General features: G+C 40.3%; 1 long non-coding RNA gene across 1 annotated transcript in view; it reads left to right on the top strand.

The window, feature by feature from the left end:
- Positions 1-4,528: 4,528 nt before the first annotated feature.
- The window catches only part of LOC144584410 (uncharacterized), a 31,379-nt gene continuing 26,380 nt past the window's right edge, over positions 4,529-9,527 (top strand). The window contains exon 1 of the long non-coding RNA XR_013538634.1: positions 4,529-5,319. This is a non-coding gene — a long non-coding RNA (uncharacterized LOC144584410). The remainder of the gene's footprint in view (positions 5,320-9,527) is intronic.

The following is a 9,527-nucleotide window of genomic DNA, read 5'->3' as shown; positions in this document are numbered from 1 at the left end:
CTGGAGGAGAGCTTTGTGGATGCCCTGGGCTGCCAGAAAAATGAACAAACGGGCCCTATATCAAATTAAGTCCGAACTTTCTCTGGAGGCAAAAATCGATGAAACTGAAGTTGTCCTACTTTAGACACATGATGAGATGGCAAAGACAATAATGATGGAAAAGGTTTTTCTCTGGAAAAGAGAATAACAATGGAAAAGTTTGAAGGCATCAGTAAAGAGGAAGACCAAATACAAGATGAATTGACTTGAATTTGCAAGAGCTGAGACTCTTGAGAAGACATTTCAGAGATCATTCATTCAATGGGTCACCGTAAATCAGAGGTGACTTGATAGCATGCAACAGCAAACAGTTGTTCAGGGGGAGAACACATGGATTCTAGTGCAATATTAATTGCCATGTTAATGTCTCTTCCCATGTTCATTAGCAGGAAATCACATACTTTGACACTGGCATTGACAGGCATATATTTCTGTGTTCCCTTGGCATGTTTTCTTTCTGAGCTACTAATTTAAAGGGGAACAAATGCAAATGTGGGGATCTGATGAAGCAAGAGTGTCTCTTTTTCTCCCATCTGCTTTCACCCATGTACACGAAATCCCAAACAGCAGCTTGATTTTAACTTCTCTGCTTGCACACCAAAGCAATCTGGATTTGTGTTTCACAAAGGAAATGCACTGAATCGCCAGCAGTTACAGGGTTCTATTTCTTCCTCACTTGACAAATGGGACATTGACTATTTTGTTAAACAGTGCACCAAAAAAAGAAACAATATTTTTTTCAGCAGATGGCAGCAAACTAGAGCTTTTAGCTCAAGACATCGTGTGTGCACAGGTGAAGGACCCACCAAATTGTAAGCTTGAAACTCATACATTTATATGACCAAACCCTGAGACAGTTTTTCTGATCCTGAAGGTAGTGTACTGATATTGTTACTCATGCAGCCATAATACGGTCCCCATAGCTAGAAAGAATCTGAGACAAAGGGCTTTAGAAAACTATCCCCTTGCTCTGAAACCCAGGAAGACAGTGGCTAGAATATAAGTGAATATTTATGCAGGCCTGTGTAAACTAAGTGACATTACATGGAACAGGGAATTGCAGCCAATTAATGAGTCCATGACTGAATCCCTAGTAATGTGCCAGTTGGGTGCTGTAGCACATGCTTAGGAGTTTGGTTAGGAACCTTTTGGTTTGTCAGTATTTACAGATTTGAGGTTCACGGATATGCTTTTGCAAGTGTAAATGCTCACTCTTGGAAGTGCCAATGCCACTCAGCTAAGCACCCCTTGTCACCACACAGGTGATTTCAACTCAAGCCAGTGTGGAGTGCACTTTCACTAGGGCACTTAGGATAACTACATAGCCAAACACAGAAAGGTGGGAATTGCCAATCAGCACCTTGTTAGCACCTTAAGGCAGCTTCTGATGTTGGCGTGCCATGCAAATGGTGCTCTGTGTACCTATTTTTCCATTTCACTTGATTTTTAGTTTCCTTCTGCCTTATGTTTTCCGACTTTGGGAGGGGGAGGATACAGAAGAGTTACGAGCTTGGGAATTCAAAGGAGAACATCCTTCATGTCTATTTTTGCTATCATGATGTTGTTGGAAGCAGCATATTAGATTTCTTTTGATCAGCAATTGATCACTAGGAGAGACGGATGGGATTTGTTTCAAGTGACCTGAAAGTTTTAAGCAGTAAATATTTAGAAGGCCAATGTTCTGCTACCTCCTATCTGCATTTTGTGTGTCCTGTCTTTTTTCTGCCTTATGTGCTTGAGTGAATCACACTTGATTTATATGTACACATATACCGTGATGCTCACAATACATAGGAATTCTCCTTGGAGTCAGAAACTACCCCACAATGAACACAATACTTCTTTTGTTGTCATTAATCCTAGTTCTAAGTATGTATGTTCAGCTTTGTCACTGGTTTCCCCCCCAGCAAACCTGCAATATAGCCGTACTCAATGCAAGATAAACAGTTATTCTTTAAATGTCTGTCTCTGAGCATCTCTGTCCGTCGATGGTCAAACTATAATCTAGAATATTGGAGGGTAGCATACCAGTTGGTGCATCGTTCCCATTTTTCTTCTTATTCAATCAGTCAGCAAACAATTTATCCAGATAACAGAAACAGAGCAAGATGAAACAACTAGTTTACAGCAGCCGGCCAGCAGTCAATAAGAACGCCCAATGAGAGAATAATTGTTTACTATCCAGAAAAACACAGAAAGCTTTCCTATCAAAATTGCTAAAGTTAGGGCTGTTGCTGCCGACGAACGGAAGAGCACTATATGAAATGAATTGGGAGCTTTAACTAAATCTTCCTTCAGGACAATAAGTCTAATGTAAAGGCGAGGTCTGGGGAGGTCGGCAGCAGGAAAACCTCATGGGGTATTTCAGAGAAGAAAAGAAATATAACTCTCCTGTCAAATTCACTCCACATCCTAATATGTCTGAAGATGTGCACTGGGAATATAATACACTGCCCCCATTATGAATCAAAGTTGAGATAACACAAGCCATTAAGGAACCTCCAAAGATGACAAACTTAACCCTATATGAACTTAAAGGGAATATGTTGCTGCTAATGGAGAAAGTAAACCACGTTGATTTTAATTGTGTCTGAACTAAACTGTCAGTTGCCATTAAACTCAAGTGGCTTTTCTTTTCATTGCCTTGTCCTCCTTAAACGAATTGCCATCTCTTGATTTAAACGTTCACCGGGGGGGGGGGGGGGGGGACAAGCAGGCTAGTATTGAACATTAAGCGACAGTAAATTTTATCATTTCAAATAAATATACTTAAGAGTTTGTTTTAATTAGAGCTTCTCCATTGTTGTCTGTCTGTTTGTGTATCTTTGGAAGGCATTCGTTTCATGAAGGAGCAGGCAGCCAAATGTCACATTGCTCCTAAAGTTACTGAGAGACAGTAATCTTTGCATGGTGAAGCATCTAGGTAAACAAAATGGTCCAGATTCTCCTAAATAAGGCAGAGTGGGGGTGGGAAAAATTAAAGTTGAATATAATTAGTTTTAGTTATTCTTCCAAAAACCAACACATAATAACCAATGCATTAGGTTGTTTAAAAGGGATTCTTTACTTCCTCACTTCTCAAAAGTAACTAAAGTTCCATCTTTAGTTACTTAAACATATCTCTATGTTTTTCATTCATTACACAGAAGGAAAACACAAGCTGGCAGTGGAACGCCGTGACTTTTTTCCTCTACTATTTAGTATTTCATATTATTATTTGTTTTATTCATAGGCCAAGAGAACAAACCTATCCATTCTGAAGGAAATCAACCCTGAGTGCTCACTGGAAGGACAGATCCTGAAGCTGAGGCTCCAATACTTTGGCCGTCTCATGAGAAGAGGAGACTCCTTGGAAAAGACCCTGGTGTTGGGAAAGTGTGAGGGCAAGAGGGGAAGGGGATGACAGAGGATGAGATGGTTGGACAGGGTCATCCAAGCGACCAACATGAATTTGACCCAACTCCAGGAGACAGTGGAAGACAGGAGGGCCTGGCGTGCTCTGGTCCATGGGCTCACCAAGAGTTGGACATGACTTAATGACTAAACAGTAACAACAATAAAACTGGGAGGAAGAGATTTGCAGACCTTTGTAATTTGCAAACTGCCATAAAGATTGAGAAGATGGTAAACATATCCAGGCATCCTTTGGGCAATGACCAGATCGTGTTAGCTGATATTTCTACTCTGTGATTGCCTCTGGTATGAACAAAGTTCACTGAAGCCAAAGGGGCCGAGCCACCCAAATCTTAGCACCCCATTTTTTATTTGTGTACAGGGGCTCAGCATCTTTCAGAAAGAGCCATGAATGCTCACCTTGAATCAAAGAAGGACAATTTGGTTAGACAAGAACTTGCAAACAGTGGCAAGATACAAGCTAGACACATCACAGGGAGTGTCTCGAATGTGATAAAAGCTTATTTTTGTTCTCTTTTGCTCCCTTTTTCCTGCAGAAAACCTGTAAATATCCTGCGGTAGCAAAACCAGAGAGGAATACATTCTTCTCAATGTATTTACAAATGTGAGAGGCTTTTCAAAGTTGTATTCGCTATTCACTGTCTATCAATGACCTCTATTTTCATAATCCTTCATGGAGTATCATGGTTCTAAAGCGCTTTCTCTCCCTGCTGTTTTTGTTAAATGGTTTTGTGGAAGGCTTTCTTTGGTGAAGTATTTGGAAAGTCAGATGCTGCATTTAAATGTCGTGTTTTCACAGATATAATATTTATTTACACACTGCCTCTTTCCTTTTTCTATCCCAGCATCGAAACCCCCAAACAGTTCCACTTTTTTGTGGCCGTTGTTAACACATCGGAACAAACATATGGCAGCAGCTTTAATAATAAACCAGCGGTGATTACATCTTGTTGGTAATTATGCTTATTTCTTCACATGTGTCCAAAAAGGCAAGTGATGGCCAGCTGCCTAGGGCGGGAATCTCTAGCGAGGAAATTGCTTGGCAGCTTGACAGCTTGGAAAATAGCTCAGAGTCACTTAAAGGCTTCCATGTCATGGATACTTGCAAAAATCCAAGAGCGCTTTAGTTTTGTTTGTTGTTGTTGTCTTTTGCTTGCATGGTTTTGAAATCGATTGCGTTTGGAGAGAGGACAATTTATACGACGCCGGATGGATTTGCATCTAAATAATCCCAAAGTGAAAGAATGGCAAAGAACAAAGAAGAAGAAGAAGAAGAAGAAGAAGAAGAAGAAGAAGAAGAAGAAGAAGAAGAAGAAGAAGAAGAAGAAGAAGAAGAAGAAGAAGAAAAGGAGGAGGAGGAGGAGTAAAATGAGTTGGAAGGGGCCTATAAGGCCATCGAGTCCAACCCCCTGCTCAATAAAGATAAAGGTTCCCCTTGACAATTTGTCCAGTCGTGTCCGACTCTAGGCGGCGGTGCTCATTTCCGTTTCCAACCCATTGAGCTAGTATTTTGTCCACAGACAATCCTCCATAGTCATGTGGCCAGCGCGACTAGACACGGAATGCCGTTTACCTTCCCACCGAGGTGGTACCTATTTATCTACTCGCATTTTTGCATCTTGCATGCTTTCGAACCTCTAGGTTGGCGGGAGGTGAGACAAGCGATGGGGCCTCACTCTGTCACGTGGATTTGATCTTACGACTGCAGGTTTTCTGACCTTGCAGCACAGAGGCTTCTGTGGTTTAACTCGCAGCATCACCACGTCCCTGCTCAATACAGGAATCCAAATCAAAGCAGATCTGACAGATGCCGGTCCAATTTTCCCTTGAACTTCTCTAGCTTTAGAGCACTCAGCATCTCCCAAGGTAAGTGGTTCTGTTGTTGTACTGCGCTGTGCCTTGTGCCCGTTAGCAAAGCTCAGCACCCTCCACTCTTTCATAATCTCATCCCACTTCAACGTCTTCCTTTTGCATGAGGACAATTTTTTAAATCTTCCCAATCCTGAACTTTCCCAGCATGGCGCAGAATGGTTGTGATCTGCACCAGAGCTGTCCATGTCAATCCAAGCTATGCCCAGATTGAAACAATTAGCCCCAGTTTAACCTGGGATTCAGGATTTGACCAACGGCAGCGAACAGCCCCAGTTTCTACAAATTTGCACCCTTTTAAACTAGGGCTCACATGGATTGAGTTTTTTAAAAAGGGAAAGCCTGAAGACTAGAGAGCTGTGGATTGAATTTGATCTTCACCTCTCTTAGAACACCCCTTACCACACTGCTATGTCTCCCTTGAAGGGAAGAATCAGCTACAGATATTTCCAAAGCAATAAGGTCAAAAGTTGACTTCAGAGTATGATTTTCCCATGCAAGAATGGACATCTCCCTCCCCAAGGGGGAAATCCACTATTTCTGATTCCTCATAGTGCTCTTCAGGGACTACAGTATTGCAGCTTTATTGGCATTTGAATAGCTATCAATATATTGCATTTTGTGCTGTGGCATGGTTGGTATTATTACTAAGAATTTGAAGAGTACTCAGTAAAATCCTTTTTCTTATTGACTTTGCCCATCAGCCTGAAAAACATCTCACCGAAGTACTTCCCAGTTCTATAAATTTCCCCACCTCCAGCACAAGAGCAAGACAAGAAGCCCTTCCCATTCCACCTAAGTGTCTGCAATTTGTGTGAAATATTCTTGTGTTAGTCTCCATAAACCAATATTTTTCCCATTAAGAGAAAACAAGCAAAGCACACATATAATGCAAGCTCAGAAAGTTATTAGAGATACGAGCAACCCATCGGATGCTTCTAACTTATAAAACTTTCCAATTCCATGCAATGAGGCAACAGATACTGCTTTTTACACAATTCACAAAAGTTATGAAATTTTTACAAACTGTATTGATTTGAGAACACCAGAACATACCTTGCTGTCTTACAGACAGCAGAGGAAAAAATATGTATTTTTATCCATTTCTATGTGAATGAAACAAACAATTAGTATCCACAGCCCACCACAATAAACAAACTGCTGTGTATTGCAGAAAACTAACTTTAGCAGGATCTTTCAGAGATCATCTGTTTTTAATCATACTCCTTCTCCCAACTCGTTTATAAAGCTCCTGAAAAATAATTCCTTGGCTTTTTTATCGCATCTGTAAAAATAACTCCCTTGTATATAGTAAGAATTTCCTTTAGGTGTGTACATTTGTATGTGTTGGGGGTGGGTGGGGAAAGATAAGCTTTATACAATAAATTAAACATAGGATGAAATGCAAAAAGGTTACATTGAGATATATAATGTTTGAAGGTTTAATTCATTTTTCTAGTGTATAAGACACAAGGCTATTAAATTTTTAAAGCAGCGATCTTCTGAAATCCCTTCTTTATGATTGCTTTGTTCATAAAGATAAATGGTTTCTTTGCCAAATCAAATGCAGATTTGAAACAAATCAAGTTAATGTTCAACACTACAAGATAGAATGGATAGGCAAACTGTTTTATTTTGCATTGTAATAACCATATACACCTAAATCAATAGCTGTGGAGGGGGTAAAAAAAAGATTCTGGCAATAATGTCACGTAATTGCAAGAAATGAAATATAGCAGGACTGGAGGATGGGAGCAAAGGGAAAGCTAGGCACAAAAAAGATATTGTATGTATTGGAATAATGACGTTTCATTAGAAAGGGAAAGAAGGCATGTAAGTCCATAGCTGTAAAATACCATTTCTGATAATAATATAAGGTGAGTTATAGTTGGCTTGCCATGGGGTTAAAAGATACTTCGGAATGTTTTCTTATACAGTGCAATAATATTATACTTAAAGTTGCTGTTTTAAGGCTTGATCAGTCTTAACAGTGTCCATGGAAGGGTGTGTGTGATCTGCCACCACTAATTCCAGGTTATTGAAGAGGTGCCAGGAAGCCCAGTTTTGAAGTTCGGGGAACATGGCATATGAGGGAGACATGCTTCAACACCTTGTCAATTACCTACAATTGACAAGTCATGGAAACCTTATCCAAACACCTGTAGGATTCTGACCGTCACACGTATTTGAGGAACATTCTGTTTTCTTCTGTCACTCTTGTGTCATAACGCTGATCTGTCACGAAGTTGCTTAGATTTAGAACAGATAGCCGTGTAAGTCTGCGCTTGCATATCAGGCACAAACAAAATAGAAATTAAAAATAAAGACAAAACTTCTGTGGCAGAGTAACTGCTATATTTCAATGTGAGCTTTTTTGGACAAGTCCCCTTCCTCAGACTTACCCATGAAAGCTCACATTAAAATACAGCAGTTACTATTTGAGGTGCCACAAAGTTGATTAGAGGAAGGGGGGGGAAATCACAGTCCCTGGCGTTTCCTATTAAGAAGATCAGCCATTTTGCAAGGATGCATTTTTCATCAAGACAGTTGAAATCAAGAGAAGGCTTCTCTAACTTTTTCAAAGCACCTACCTCAGCAAAATCTCGGTACCCTGTTTTGATCCTCACATTTAGTATAGTGTTAATTTGGTCACTTGCAGCTTATCTTATAATTCTATAAATGAATTCCTTCCAATGTGTTTGTCCAGATGGATAGTCCAATGGTTTAGGAATCTGGCTGTGGAGCCAATGGTTGGGAGTTTGATTCCGCACTGTGCCTCCTGCAATTAGAGCCAGCCTATGTCACCTTGGGCAAGATGCAGTGTTGCTGGATACCCCGCACAGTCCCAGAAGAAGGGAGTAGTAAACCACTTCTGAGTGTTGTCTACTTGGAAAGCTCTGCAAAAGGGTCTCCATAAGTCAGAACTGCATATATATATATATATATAAAACTGTGCTTATAATGATCAGTCATAACACACAGAGTTAATGATCCTGCTTCCGCTAGTAAGAACAATCCCCCCCCTTCATTACGACCTGTTTTCTCCTAGTTATTGGTGTGCATGACTTTTCTGCGGTTCATTTGCTCTAATAGGGGGACGGCTCAAACTCGGTCAAAGAAATTGAGGCCGTTCTTACTCCTAGGTTCTCTGAATGAACGGGAATCATTCTAAGGCATCTCATCTGCTTTTCTGCTCCCCCGCCCAGTCGCCAAAGAAAAGCCAGAATGTGAAATCACTGAAGCAAAACCTCTTTTCAAAATTACTTGTTAAATCAACGCCTCCTTCTATCAGCTCGCACCAATATCATTATCCATAAGCAATCTAGTGCAAGTACTGTCTTTCTTATTAAGGTCTTGTATTACTCTGAACTCCAGCTTTTATGCAAAATACGTCTGGTCTAATATTATTGCACCTTTGCCAAGGGAGATGTGGTATCTTTTATTTGGCTAATCTAGAGAGTTTACATAAAGAACATGTTTCTTTATATTAAACTCACAAAGCACACATACTGTACACACTACAGACATTGTTCTGATATGGTCAAGCTTGGTAGATGATTAATTTGGTTTCTGGGAGTTGGGGTTGGAACCAAAGAAGTATAAAATCAAAGCTGCAGTGTTAGGTCAAGGTATTTTCTTGTTTAAGCATGGAAAGAGAAAAATCATTGAATCACTGAGTTGGAAGGGGCCTATAAGGCCATTGAGTCCAACCCCCCTGCTCAGTGCATGAATGCAAACCAAATTATATCTGACAAATGGCTGTCTAGGATTGTGGTCACACGAGCCAAATGTTGCCTTCCCATCTCCTGTTGAGTTCATATCATAAATTTGTGGTCACATGATACACGGCCATTAGCAAATCATTCAGCCGATGAGCCTGCTAACTGTAGATCATTCTGTGCTTGGCCAGAGGCTTCTACTTTTTTGGTTGATGATCTTTTTTTAAAAAAATGTTGCATTGCTGCATGTGTGACTGATCTTATAGCAGCCTGACTGAATTACTGTCACCGTACCTGTCCTTTTTAATTATTGTTAATTTTATTTTTAATTCCATACGTTTGTGTTGGTTCATTGTTTATCTTCTGTCAAACAGTCTCAACAAGAACCTCTAGCCCTTATGGAATTGGAGGGAAATGACTCAGCAAACCAAAAATGTGTTGGGACACACCTCCTGGAATATATGTGATGTGACCACAAAGTATGAG

The sequence above is a fragment of the Pogona vitticeps genome, chromosome 10 (genome assembly GCF_051106095.1).
Source record: "Pogona vitticeps strain Pit_001003342236 chromosome 10, PviZW2.1, whole genome shotgun sequence".
NCBI classification, from domain to species: domain Eukaryota; kingdom Metazoa; phylum Chordata; class Lepidosauria; order Squamata; family Agamidae; genus Pogona; species Pogona vitticeps.
The sequence above is the reverse complement of the archived record's forward strand: the minus strand, read 5'-3'. Positions and strand labels throughout refer to the sequence as shown.